General features: G+C 45.6%; 9 non-coding genes and 1 pseudogene across 9 annotated transcripts; all 10 read left to right on the forward strand.

Moving 5' to 3' along the window:
* Positions 1-1,042: 1,042 nt before the first annotated feature.
* LOC141194619 (U2 spliceosomal RNA) lies at positions 1,043-1,233 on the forward strand. Its single transcript, XR_012267241.1, has one exon. It is a non-coding gene; the product is annotated as a U2 spliceosomal RNA (small nuclear RNA).
* A 1,122-nt stretch (positions 1,234-2,355) lies between these two features.
* Positions 2,356-2,546, forward strand: LOC141195807 (U2 spliceosomal RNA). Its single transcript, XR_012268383.1, has one exon. It is a non-coding gene; the product is annotated as a U2 spliceosomal RNA (small nuclear RNA).
* A 1,116-nt stretch (positions 2,547-3,662) lies between these two features.
* LOC141194620 (U2 spliceosomal RNA) lies at positions 3,663-3,853 on the forward strand. The gene has a single exon (XR_012267242.1). It is a non-coding gene; the product is annotated as a U2 spliceosomal RNA (small nuclear RNA).
* Positions 3,854-4,972: 1,119 nt separating this feature from the next.
* On the forward strand, positions 4,973-5,163 carry LOC141194768 (U2 spliceosomal RNA). The gene has a single exon (XR_012267388.1). It is a non-coding gene; the product is annotated as a U2 spliceosomal RNA (small nuclear RNA).
* A 1,121-nt stretch (positions 5,164-6,284) lies between these two features.
* On the forward strand, positions 6,285-6,475 carry LOC141194621 (U2 spliceosomal RNA). Its single transcript, XR_012267243.1, has one exon. It is a non-coding gene; the product is annotated as a U2 spliceosomal RNA (small nuclear RNA).
* A 1,119-nt stretch (positions 6,476-7,594) lies between these two features.
* On the forward strand, positions 7,595-7,785 carry LOC141194622 (U2 spliceosomal RNA). Its single transcript, XR_012267244.1, has one exon. It is a non-coding gene; the product is annotated as a U2 spliceosomal RNA (small nuclear RNA).
* Positions 7,786-8,906: 1,121 nt separating this feature from the next.
* Positions 8,907-9,097, forward strand: LOC141194623 (U2 spliceosomal RNA). Its single transcript, XR_012267245.1, has one exon. It is a non-coding gene; the product is annotated as a U2 spliceosomal RNA (small nuclear RNA).
* Positions 9,098-10,221: 1,124 nt separating this feature from the next.
* On the forward strand, positions 10,222-10,412 carry LOC141194624 (U2 spliceosomal RNA). Its single transcript, XR_012267246.1, has one exon. It is a non-coding gene; the product is annotated as a U2 spliceosomal RNA (small nuclear RNA).
* A 1,121-nt stretch (positions 10,413-11,533) lies between these two features.
* LOC141196113 (U2 spliceosomal RNA) lies at positions 11,534-11,724 on the forward strand. Its single transcript, XR_012268679.1, has one exon. It is a non-coding gene; the product is annotated as a U2 spliceosomal RNA (small nuclear RNA).
* A 1,120-nt stretch (positions 11,725-12,844) lies between these two features.
* Positions 12,845-12,922, forward strand: LOC141196486 (U2 spliceosomal RNA; annotated as a pseudogene).
* Positions 12,923-13,408: the final 486 nt, after the last annotated feature.

Below are 13,408 nucleotides of genomic sequence, written 5' to 3' on the forward strand. Positions count from 1 at the left end.
TGGGATGGACTCTTTGGCTTTGCTTTTCTTCTCCTCATTGGATTTTTCATGTTAAAAGTTGCAGAAGCCAGATGACAAGCTCATTTTGGTTCAACTTCAGCAACTGTGCATTGCATTGCCATGTAATGTAATGCAATGCTATCTATCTAGCTCTCCCTCTATACTTCCTTTTGGATAAACAGACATATTAGGCAAGCATTTTGGAGCTTTCACCTAAATAACTACAGGTGGTGAGATAAGCTGCACAATATAATTGACCTTTCAGTATATTGTTGCACACACACCATCTATTTAGCAAATGCCCTTGTTATCAACAGCAGCCTTTTAAACTCACCTGAGCTAACAGGTATGTGAGCTGGTTACTCTGCTGCGCTTAAAATTTCTTTTTTGGTTTGCTACAATGCCTTTTCTGAAACGTTGTCTCCCTCTGCTGGAACACTGACTTCTTTCATTTAATGCCTGCAGACTATAAAAGAGAAACCAACCCAAAAAGTTTGGTTGATTAGTCTGTGGCATTCTTTTAAACTGTTGCTTATGGCGGTCTCTGTGAGCTTCTCAGTGACATTCAGCCATCCAGGTATCCCGCCTGCAGTAGACGGAATGTGGCAATGGAACGCTGGCTGCGCGTGTCATAATAGGCTCTGAGCCTTTATATACCTGCGCACAGCAGCAGCCACCTTCAGTCTGCTGCTGGACAGCCAGCAGCAGCAGCAGCAGGAGAGGTAATTAATCAGCAACCCTCCTGCTAAGGGTAGACAGCTGCTCGTTCCACCCCCCCCCCCGCCTTAATTGGTTCTCCTCCCTTCCAACGGTGTTGAGGCGGGTGGGAACAGCCGGGGGTTGAGGGTACTGTGCTAAAAGAGGTGGAGTTATGCAGATCTAAAACGCGTGGATTGCAGCAGCAGCAAGCCGAAAAGTGCAGGCATGTGAGGGATCTAGAGGTTGACAGCATGTCTTCTTAACGGGAGTCCAGGTGGCCATCTCCACAAATGGACTTTTCAGAATCCTTGGGTGGCACCGTAGTCGGAAACCAATTCTGGTTATCGCTTCTCGGCCTTTTGGCTAAGATCAAGTGTAGTATCTGTTCTTATCAGTTTAATATCTGATACGTCCCCTATCTGGGGACCATATATTAAATGGATTTTTAGAACAGGGAGATGGAAAAAGAGCTTGCTCTGTCCACTCCACGCATTGACCTGGTATTGCAGTATCTCCAGGACCGGTGCACCCCTTCTTTAATGCAGTTTCTAAAATCAGAAAGAATTGAATTCAATGCTTTTTGTTCATTTTGATTGTTTGTCGGATTTTGGGATGGACTCTTTGGCTTTGCTTTTCTTCTCCTCATTGGATTTTTCATGTTAAAAGTTGCAGAAGCCAGATGACAAGCTCATTTTGGTTCAACTTCAGCAACTGTGCATTGCATTGCCATGTAATGTAATGTAATGCAATGCTATCTATCTAGCTCTCCCTCTATACTTCCTTTTGGATAAACAGACATATTAGGCAAGCATTTTGGAGCTTTCACCTAAATAACTACAGGTGGTGAGATAAGCTGCACAATATAATTGACCTTTCAGTATATTGATGCACACACACCATCTATTTAGCAAATGCCCTTGTTATCAACAGCAGCCTTTTAAACTCACCTGAGCTAACAGGTATGTGAGCTGGTTACTCTGCTGCGCTTAAAATTTCTTTTTTGGTTTGCTACAATGCCTTTTCTGAAACGTTGTCTCCCTCTGCTGGAACACTGACTTCTTTCATTTAATGCCTGCAGACTATAAAAGAGAAACCAAACCAAAAAGTTTGGTTGATTAGTCTGTGGCATTCTTTTAAACTGTTGCTTATGGCGGTCTCTGTGAGCTTCTCAGTGACATTCAGCCATCCAGGTATCCCGCCTGCAGTAGACGGAATGTGGCAATGGAACGCTGGCTGCGCGTGTCATAATAGGCTCTGAGCCTTTATATACCTGCGCACAGCAGCAGCCACCTTCAGTCTGCTGCTGGACAGCCAGCAGCAGCAGCAGCAGGAGAGGTAATTAATCAGCAACCCTCCTGCTAAGGGTAGACAGCTGCTCGTTCCACCCCCCCCCCCCGCCTTAATTGGTTCTCCTCCCTTCCAACGGTGTTGAGGCGGGTGGGAACAGCCGGGGGTTGAGGGTACTGTGCTAAAAGAGGTGGAGTTATGCAGATCTAAAACGCGTGGATTGCAGCAGCAGCAAGCCGAAAAGTGCAGGCATGTGAGGGATCTAGAGGTTGACAGCATGTCTTCTTAACGGGAGTCCAGGTGGCCATCTCCACAAATGGACTTTTCAGAATCCTTGGGTGGCACCGTAGTCGGAAACCAATTCTGGTTATCGCTTCTCGGCCTTTTGGCTAAGATCAAGTGTAGTATCTGTTCTTATCAGTTTAATATCTGATACGTCCCCTATCTGGGGACCATATATTAAATGGATTTTTAGAACAGGGAGATGGAAAAAGAGCTTGCTCTGTCCACTCCACGCATTGACCTGGTATTGCAGTATCTCCAGGACTGGTGCACCCCTTCTTTAATGCAGTTTCTAAAATCAGAAAGAATTGAATTCAATGCTTTTTGTTCATTTTGCTTGTTTGTCGGATTTTGGGATGGACTCTTTGGCTTTGCTTTTCTTCTCCTCATTGGATTTTTCATGTTAAAAGTTGCAGAAGCCAGATGACAAGCTCATTTTGGTTCAACTTCAGCAACTGTGCATTGCATTGCCATGTAATGTAATGCAATGCTATCTATCTAGCTCTCCCTCTATACTTCCTTTTGGATAAACAGACATATTAGGCAAGCATTTTGGAGCTTTCACCTAAATAACTACAGGTGGTGAGATAAGCTGCACAATATAATTGACCTTTCAGTATATTGTTGCACACACACCATCTATTTAGCAAATGCCCTTGTTATCAACAGCAGCCTTTTAAACTCACCTGAGCTAACAGGTATGTGAGCTGGTTACTCTGCTGCGCTTAAAATTTCTTTTTTGGTTTGCTACAATGCCTTTTCTGAAACGTTGTCTCCCTCTGCTGGAAAACTGACTTCTTTCATTTAATGCCTGCAGACTATAAAAGAGAAACCAACCCAAAAAGTTTGGTTGATTAGTCTGTGGCATTCTTTTAAACTGTTGCTTATGGCGGTCTCTGTGAGCTTCTCAGTGACATTCAGCCATCCAGGTATCCCGCCTGCAGTAGACGGAATGTGGCAATGGAACGCTGGCTGCGCGTGTCATAATAGGCTCTGAGCCTTTATATACCTGCGCACAGCAGCAGCCACCTTCAGTCTGCTGCTGGACAGCCAGCAGCAGCAGCAGCAGGAGAGGTAATTAATCAGCAACCCTCCTGCTAAGGGTAGACAGCTGCTCGTTCCACCCCCCCCCCCGCCTTAATTGGTTCTCCTCCCTTCCAACGGTGTTGAGGCGGGTGGGAACAGCCGGGGGTTGAGGGTACTGTGCTAAAAGAGGTGGAGTTATGCAGATCTAAAACGCGTGGATTGCAGCAGCAGCAAGCCGAAAAGTGCAGGCATGTGAGGGATCTAGAGGTTGACAGCATGTCTTCTTAACGGGAGTCCAGGTGGCCATCTCCACAAATGGACTTTTCAGAATCCTTGGGTGGCACCGTAGTCGGAAACCAATTCTGGTTATCGCTTCTCGGCCTTTTGGCTAAGATCAAGTGTAGTATCTGTTCTTATCAGTTTAATATCTGATACGTCCCCTATCTGGGGACCATATATTAAATGGATTTTTAGAACAGGGAGATGGAAAAAGAGCTTGCTCTGTCCACTCCACGCATTGACCTGGTATTGCAGTATCTCCAGGACCGGTGCACCCCTTCTTTAATGCAGTTTCTAAAATCAGAAAGAATTGAATTCAATGCTTTTTGTTCATTTTGCTTGTTTGTCGGATTTTGGGATGGACTCTTTGGCTTTGCTTTTCTTCTCCTCATTGGATTTTTCATGTTAAAAGTTGCAGAAGCCAGATGACAAGCTCATTTTGGTTCAACTTCAGCAACTGTGCATTGCATTGCCATGTAATGTAATGTAATGCAATGCTATCTATCTAGCTCTCCCTCTATACTTCCTTTTGGATAAACAGACATATTAGGCAAGCATTTTGGAGCTTTCACCTAAATAACTACAGGTGGTGAGATAAGCTGCACAATATAATTGACCTTTCAGTATATTGTTGCACACACACCATCTATTTAGCAAATGCCCTTGTTATCAACAGCAGCCTTTTAAACTCACCTGAGCTAACAGGTATGTGAGCTGGTTACTCTGCTGCGCTTAAAATTTCTTTTTTGGTTTGCTACAATGCCTTTTCTGAAACGTTGTCTCCCTCTGCTGGAACACTGACTTCTTTCATTTAATGCCTGCAGACTATAAAAGAGAAACCAACCCAAAAAGTTTGGTTGATTAGTCTGTGGCATTCTTTTAAACTGTTGCTTATGGCGGTCTCTGTGAGCTTCTCAGTGACATTCAGCCATCCAGGTATCCCGCCTGCAGTAGACGGAATGTGGCAATGGAACGCTGGCTGCGCGTGTCATAATAGGCTCTGAGCCTTTATATACCTGCGCACAGCAGCAGCCACCTTCAGTCTGCTGCTGGACAGCCAGCAGCAGCAGCAGCAGGAGAGGTAATTAATCAGCAACCCTCCTGCTAAGGGTAGACAGCTGCTCGTTCCACCCCCCCCCGCCTTAATTGGTTCTCCTCCCTTCCAACGGTGTTGAGGCGGGTGGGAACAGCCGGGGGTTGAGGGTACTGTGCTAAAAGAGGTGGGGTTATGCAGATCTAAAACGCGTGGATTGCAGCAGCAGCAAGCCGAAAAGTGCAGGCATGTGAGGGATCTAGAGGTTGACAGCATGTCTTCTTAACGGGAGTCCAGGTGGCCATCTCCACAAATGGACTTTTCAGAATCCTTGGGTGGCACCGTAGTCGGAAACCAATTCTGGTTATCGCTTCTCGGCCTTTTGGCTAAGATCAAGTGTAGTATCTGTTCTTATCAGTTTAATATCTGATACGTCCCCTATCTGGGGACCATATATTAAATGGATTTTTAGAACAGGGAGATGGAAAAAGAGCTTGCTCTGTCCACTCCACGCATTGACCTGGTATTGCAGTATCTCCAGGACCAGTGCACCCCTTCTTTAATGCAGTTTCTAAAATCAGAAAGAATTGAATTCAATGCTTTTTGTTCATTTTGCTTGTTTGTCGGATTTTGGGATGGACTCTTTGGCTTTGCTTTTCTTCTCCTCATTGGATTTTTCATGTTAAAAGTTGCAGAAGCCAGATGACAAGCTCATTTTGGTTCAACTTCAGCAACTGTGCATTGCATTGCCATGTAATGTAATGTAATGCAATGCTATCTATCTAGCTCTCCCTCTATACTTCCTTTTGGATAAACAGACATATTAGGCAAGCATTTTGGAGCTTTCACCTAAATAACTACAGGTGGTGAGATAAGCTGCACAATATAATTGACCTTTCAGTATATTGTTGCACACACACCATCTATTTAGCAAATGCCCTTGTTATCAACAGCAGCCTTTTAAACTCACCTGAGCTAACAGGTATGTGAGCTGGTTACTCTGCTGCGCTTAAAATTTCTTTTTTGGTTTGCTACAATGCCTTTTCTGAAACGTTGTCTCCCTCTGCTGGAACACTGACTTCTTTCATTTAATGCCTGCAGACTATAAAAGAGAAACCAACCCAAAAAGTTTGGTTGATTAGTCTGTGGCATTCTTTTAAACTGTTGCTTATGGCGGTCTCTGTGAGCTTCTCAGTGACATTCAGCCATCCAGGTATCCCGCCTGCAGTAGACGGAATGTGGCAATGGAACGCTGGCTGCGCGTGTCATAATAGGCTCTGAGCCTTTATATACCTGCGCACAGCAGCAGCCACCTTCAGTCTGCTGCTGGACAGCCAGCAGCAGCAGCAGCAGGAGAGGTAATTAATCAGCAACCCTCCTGCTAAGGGTAGACAGCTGCTCGTTCCACCCCCCCCCCCGCCTTAATTGGTTCTCCTCCCTTCCAACGGTGTTGAGGCGGGTGGGAACAGCCGGGGGTTGAGGGTACTGTGCTAAAAGAGGTGGAGTTATGCAGATCTAAAACGCGTGGATTGCAGCAGCAGCAAGCCGAAAAGTGCAGGCATGTGAGGGATCTAGAGGTTGACAGCATGTCTTCTTAACGGGAGTCCAGGTGGCCATCTCCACAAATGGACTTTTCAGAATCCTTGGGTGGCACCGTAGTCGGAAACCAATTCTGGTTATCGCTTCTCGGCCTTTTGGCTAAGATCAAGTGTAGTATCTGTTCTTATCAGTTTAATATCTGATACGTCCCCTATCTGGGGACCATATATTAAATGGATTTTTAGAACAGGGAGATGGAAAAAGAGCTTGCTCTGTCCACTCCACGCATTGACCTGGTATTGCAGTATCTCCAGGACCGGTGCACCCCTTCTTTAATGCAGTTTCTAAAATCAGAAAGAATTGAATTCAATGCTTTTTGTTCATTTTGCTTGTTTGTCGGATTTTGGGATTGACTCTTTGGCTTTGCTTTTCTTCTCCTCATTGGATTTTTCATGTTAAAAGTTGCAGAAGCCAGATGACAAGCTCATTTTGGTTCAACTTCAGCAACTGTGCATTGCATTGCCATGTAATGTAATGTAATGCAATGCTATCTATCTAGCTCTCCCTCTATACTTCCTTTTGGATAAACAGACATATTAGGCAAGCATTTTGGAGCTTTCACCTAAATAACTACAGGTGGTGAGATAAGCTGCACAATATAATTGACCTTTCAGTATATTGTTGCACACACACCATCTATTTAGCAAATGCCCTTGTTATCAACAGCAGCCTTTTAAACTCACCTGAGCTAACAGGTATGTGAGCTGGTTACTCTGCTGTGCTTAAAATTTCTTTTTTGGTTTGCTACAATGCCTTTTCTGAAACGTTGTCTCCCTCTGCTGGAACACTGACTTCTTTCATTTAATGCCTGCAGACTATAAAAGAGAAACCAACCCAAAAAGTTTGGTTGATTAGTCTGTGGCATTCTTTTAAACTGTTGCTTATGGCGGTCTCTGTGAGCTTCTCAGTGACATTCAGCCATCCAGGTATCCCGCCTGCAGTAGACGGAATGTGGCAATGGAACGCTGGCTGCGCGTGTCATAATAGGCTCTGAGCCTTTATATACCTGCGCACAGCAGCAGCCACCTTCAGTCTGCTGCTGGACAGCCAGCAGCAGCAGCAGCAGGAGAGGTAATTAATCAGCAACCCTCCTGCTAAGGGTAGACAGCTGCTCGTTCCACCCCCCCCCGCCTTAATTGGTTCTCCTCCCTTCCAACGGTGTTGAGGCGGGTGGGAACAGCCGAGGGTTGAGGGTACTGTGCTAAAAGAGGTGGAGTTATGCAGATCTAAAACGCGTGGATTGCAGCAGCAGCAAGCCGAAAAGTGCAGGCATGTGAGGGATCTAGAGGTTGACAGCATGTCTTCTTAACGGGAGTCCAGGTGGCCATCTCCACAAATGGACTTTTCAGAATCCTTGGGTGGCACCGTAGTCGGAAACCAATTCTGGTTATCGCTTCTCGGCCTTTTGGCTAAGATCAAGTGTAGTATCTGTTCTTATCAGTTTAATATCTGATACGTCCCCTATCTGGGGACCATATATTAAATGGATTTTTAGAACAGGGAGATGGAAAAAGAGCTTGCTCTGTCCACTCCACGCATTGACCTGGTATTGCAGTATCTCCAGGACCGGTGCACCCCTTCTTTAATGCAGTTTCTAAAATCAGAAAGAATTGAATTCAATGCTTTTTGTTCATTTTGCTTGTTTGTCGGATTTTGGGATGGACTCTTTGGCTTTGCTTTTCTTCTCCTCATTGGATTTTTCATGTTAAAAGTTGCAGAAGCCAGATGACAAGCTCATTTTGGTTCAACTTCAGCAACTGTGCATTGCATTGCCATGTAATGTAATGTAATGCAATGCTATCTATCTAGCTCTCCCTCTATACTTCCTTTTGGATAAACAGACATATTAGGCAAGCATTTTGGAGCTTTCACCTAAATAACTACAGGTGGTGAGATAAGCTGCACAATATAATTGACCTTTCAGTATATTGTTGCACACACACCATCTATTTAGCAAATGCCCTTGTTATCAACAGCAGCCTTTTAAACTCACCTGAGCTAACAGGTATGTGAGCTGGTTACTCTGCTGCGCTTAAAATTTCTTTTTTGGTTTGCTACAATGCCTTTTCTGAAACGTTGTCTCCCTCTGCTGGAACACTGACTTCTTTCATTTAATGCCTGCAGACTATAAAAGAGAAACCAACCCAAAAAGTTTGGTTGATTAGTCTGTGGCATTCTTTTAAACTGTTGCTTATGGCGGTCTCTGTGAGCTTCTCAGTGACATTCAGCCATCCAGGTATCCCGCCTGCAGTAGACGGAATGTGGCAATGGAACGCTGGCTGCGCGTGTCATAATAGGCTCTGAGCCTTTATATACCTGCGCACAGCAGCAGCCACCTTCAGTCTGCTGCTGGACAGCCAGCAGCAGCAGCAGCAGGAGAGGTAATTAATCAGCAACCCTCCTGCTAAGGGTAGACAGCTGCTCGTTCCACCCCCCCCCCCGCCTTAATTGGTTCTCCTCCCTTCCAACGGTGTTGAGGCGGGTGGGAACAGCCGGGGGTTGAGGGTACTGTGCTAAAAGAGGTGGAGTTATGCAGATCTAAAACGCGTGGATTGCAGCAGCAGCAAGCCGAAAAGTGCAGGCATGTGAGGGATCTAGAGGTTGACAGCATGTCTTCTTAACGGGAGTCCAGGTGGCCATCTCCACAAATGGACTTTTCAGAATCCTTGGGTGGCACCGTAGTCGGAAACCAATTCTGGTTATCGCTTCTCGGCCTTTTGGCTAAGATCAAGTGTAGTATCTGTTCTTATCAGTTTAATATCTGATACGTCCCCTATCTGGGGACCATATATTAAATGGATTTTTAGAACAGGGAGATGGAAAAAGAGCTTGCTCTGTCCACTCCACGCATTGACCTGGTATTGCAGTATCTCCAGGACCGGTGCACCCCTTCTTTAATGCAGTTTCTAAAATCAGAAAGAATTGAATTCAATGCTTTTTGTTCATTTTGCTTGTTTGTCGGATTTTGGGATGGACTCTTTGGCTTTGCTTTTCTTCTCCTCATTGGATTTTTCATGTTAAAAGTTGCAGAAGCCAGATGACAAGCTCATTTTGGTTCAACTTCAGCAACTGTGCATTGCATTGCCATGTAATGTAATGTAATGTAATGCAATGCTATCTATCTAGCTCTCCCTCTATACTTCCTTTTGGATAAACAGACATATTAGGCAAGCATTTTGGAGCTTTCACCTAAATAACTACAGGTGGTGAGATAAGCTGCACAATATAATTGACCTTTCAGTATATTGTTGCACACACACCATCTATTTAGCAAATGCCCTTGTTATCAACAGCAGCCTTTTAAACTCACCTGAGCTAACAGGTATGTGAGCTGGTTACTCTGCTGCGCTTAAAATTTCTTTTTTGGTTTGCTACAATGCCTTTTCTGAAACGTTGTCTCCCTCTGCTGGAACACTGACTTCTTTCATTTAATGCCTGCAGACTATAAAAGAGAAACCAACCCAAAAAGTTTGGTTGATTAGTCTGTGGCATTCTTTTAAACTGTTGCTTATGGCGGTCTCTGTGAGCTTCTCAGTGACATTCAGCCATCCAGGTATCCCGCCTGCAGTAGACGGAATGTGGCAATGGAACGCTGGCTGCGCGTGTCATAATAGGCTCTGAGCCTTTATATACCTGCGCACAGCAGCAGCCACCTTCAGTCTGCTGCTGGACAGCCAGCAGCAGCAGCAGCAGGAGAGGTAATTAATCAGCAACCCTCCTGCTAAGGGTAGACAGCTGCTCGTTCCACCCCCCCCCGCCTTAATTGGTTCTCCTCCCTTCCAACGGTGTTGAGGCGGGTGGGAACAGCCGGGGGTTGAGGGTACTGTGCTAAAAGAGGTGGAGTTATGCAGATCTAAAACGCGTGGATTGCAGCAGCAGCAAGCCGAAAAGTGCAGGCATGTGAGGGATCTAGAGGTTGACAGCATGTCTTCTTAACGGGAGTCCAGGTGGCCATCTCCACAAATGGACTTTTCAGAATCCTTGGGTGGCACCGTAGTCGGAAACCAATTCTGGTTATCGCTTCTCGGCCTTTTGGCTAAGATCAAGTGTAGTATCTGTTCTTATCAGTTTAATATCTGATACGTCCCCTATCTGGGGACCATATATTAAATGGATTTTTAGAACAGGGAGATGGAAAAAGAGCTTGCTCTGTCCACTCCACGCATTGACCTGGTATTGCAGTATCTCCAGGACCGGTGCACCCCTTCTTTAATGCAGTTTCTAAAATCAGAAAGAATTGAATTCAATGCTTTTTGTTCATTTTGCTTGTTTGTCGGATTTTGGGATGGACTCTTTGGCTTTGCTTTTCTTCTCCTCATTGGATTTTTCATGTTAAAAGTTGCAGAAGCCAGATGACAAGCTCATTTTGGTTCAACTTCAGCAACTGTGCATTGCATTGCCATGTAATGTAATGTAATGCAATGCTATCTATCTAGCTCTCCCTCTATACTTCCTTTTGGATAAACAGACATATTAGGCAAGCATTTTGGAGCTTTCACCTAAATAACTACAGGTGGTGAGATAAGCTGCACAATATAATTGACCTTTCAGTATATTGTTGCACACACACCATCTATTTAGCAAATGCCCTTGTTATCAACAGCAGCCTTTTAAACTCACCTGAGCTAACAGGTATGTGAGCTGGTTACTCTGCTGCGCTTAAAATTTCTTTTTTGGTTTGCTACAATGCCTTTTCTGAAACGTTGTCTCCCTCTGCTGGAACACTGACTTCTTTCATTTAATGCCTGCAGACTATAAAAGAGAAACCAACCCAAAAAGTTTGGTTGATTAGTCTGTGGCATTCTTTTAAACTGTTGCTTATGGCGGTCTCTGTGAGCTTCTCAGTGACATTCAGCCATCCAGGTATCCCGCCTGCAGTAGACGGAATGTGGCAATGGAACGCTGGCTGCGCGTGTCATAATAGGCTCTGAGCCTTTATATACCTGCGCACAGCAGCAGCCACCTTCAGTCTGCTGCTGGACAGCCAGCAGCAGCAGCAGCAGGAGAGGTAATTAATCAGCAACCCTCCTGCTAAGGGTAGACAGCTGCTCGTTCCACCCCCCCCCCCGCCTTAATTGGTTCTCCTCCCTTCCAACGGTGTTGAGGCGGGTGGGAACAGCCGGGGGTTGAGGGTACTGTGCTAAAAGAGGTGGAGTTATGCAGATCTAAAACGCGTGGATTGCAGCAGCAGCAAGCCGAAAAGTGCAGGCATGTGAGGGATCTAGAGGTTGACAGCATGTCTTCTTAACGGGAGTCCAGGTGGCCATCTCCACAAATGGACTTTTCAGAATCCTTGGGTGGCACCGTAGTCGGAAACCAATTCTGGTTATCGCTTCTCGGCCTTTTGGCTAAGATCAAGTGTAGTATCTGTTCTTATCAGTTTAATATCTGATACGTCCCCTATCTGGGGACCATATATTAAATGGATTTTTAGAACAGGGAGATGGAAAAAGAGCTTGCTCTGTGCATTCCACGCATTGACCTGGTATTGCAGTATCTCCAGGACCGGTGCACCCCTTCTTTAATGCAGTTTCTAAAATCAGAAAGAATTGAATTCAATGCTTTTTGTTCATTTTGCTTGTTTGTCGGATTTTGGGATGGACTCTTTGGCTTTGCTTTTCTTCTCCTCATTGGATTTTTCATGTTAAAAGTTGCAGAAGCCAGATGACAAGCTCATTTTGGTTCAACTTCAGCAACTGTGCATTGCATTGCCATGTAATGTAATGTAATGCAATGCTATCTATCTAGCTCTCCCTCTATACTTCCTTTTGGATAAACAGACATATTAGGCAAGCGTTTTGGAGCTTTCACCTAAATAACTACAGGTGGTGAGATAAGCTGCACAATATAATTGACCTTTCAGTATATTGTTGCACACACACCATCTATTTAGCAAATGCCCTTGTTATCAACAGCAGCCTTTTAAACTCACCTGAGCTAACAGGTATGTGAGCTGGTTACTCTGCTGCGCTTAAAATTTCTTTTTTGGTTTGCTACAATGCCTTTTCTGAAACGTTGTCTCCCTCTGCTGGAACACTGACTTCTTTCATTTAATGCCTGCAGACTATAAAAGAGAAACCAACCCAAAAAGTTTGGTTGATTAGTCTGTGGCATTCTTTTAAACTGTTGCTTATGGCGGTCTCTGTGAGCTTCTCAGTGACATTCAGCCATCCAGGTATCCCGCCTGCAGTAGACGGAATGTGGCAATGGAACGCTGGCTGCGCGTGTCATAATAGGCTCTGAGCCTTTATATACCTGCGCACAGCAGCAGCCACCTTCAGTCTGCTGCTGGACAGCCAGCAGCAGCAGCAGCAGGAGAGGTAATTAATCAGCAACCCTCCTGCTAAGGGTAGACAGCTGCTCGTTCCACCCCCCCCCCGCCTTAATTGGTTCTCCTCCCTTCCAACGGTGTTGAGGCGGGTGGGAACAGCCGGGGGTTGAGGGTACTGTGCTAAAAGAGGTGGAGTTATGCAGATCTAAAACGCGTGGATTGCAGCAGCAGCAAGCCGAAAAGTGCAGGCATGTGAGGGATCTAGAGGTTGACAGCATGTCTTCTTAACGGGAGTCCAGGTGGCCATCTCCACAAATGGACTTTTCAGAATCCTTGGGTGGCACCGTAGTCGGAAACCAATTCTGGTTATCGCTTCTCGACCTTTTGGCTAAGATCAAGTGTAGTATCTGTTCTTTTAAGAACACAAGAGCTACGATCTACACTTGACGAGAGCGATCGAACTCGGAAGGAGAAGAGCTTCGGAGCGCAGCTGACATCGGAGAAGGAAGGCGGATATCGGTGGGAGGAAGAAGCTCTAAAGAATCCAGAAGAAGACGAAGACTCGGAGAAGAATCGGGCTGTCCTGTGGAATCTTTGAGTAAGAAAATCATCGAGACAAAGACCTTTCGGGGAATTTGTCCAGAACACGACGGGAGAAGAATCTGCATAGCTCCACCCATTTCGGGAAGAGCTCCAGATCCAGCTCCAAGAAGTAACTGCAGGAGGAAAGCCATGGCAAGCGCTGCGAGGAAGGCCGAAAAGAAGAGCCTGGAGCAGGGGACAGCCAGGAGGGCCCAGCCAGGAGCCGATTCTGACCCCAAGGACTCTGCCTCCACGACTGGCCAGCAGAAGGGACCCCAGAAGCCCCGCCACGAAGCTCCAGCCCTGGAGCCATGGATGCGGCAGACGGTGGCCCTGAAGCTGAAGGAAGT

This window comes from Phyllobates terribilis, unplaced genomic scaffold (genome assembly GCF_046119375.1).
Source record: "Phyllobates terribilis strain yellow unplaced genomic scaffold, ASM4611937v1 Scaffold_74__1_contigs__length_7073193, whole genome shotgun sequence".
Classification (NCBI taxonomy): Eukaryota; Metazoa; Chordata; class Amphibia; order Anura; family Dendrobatidae; genus Phyllobates; species Phyllobates terribilis.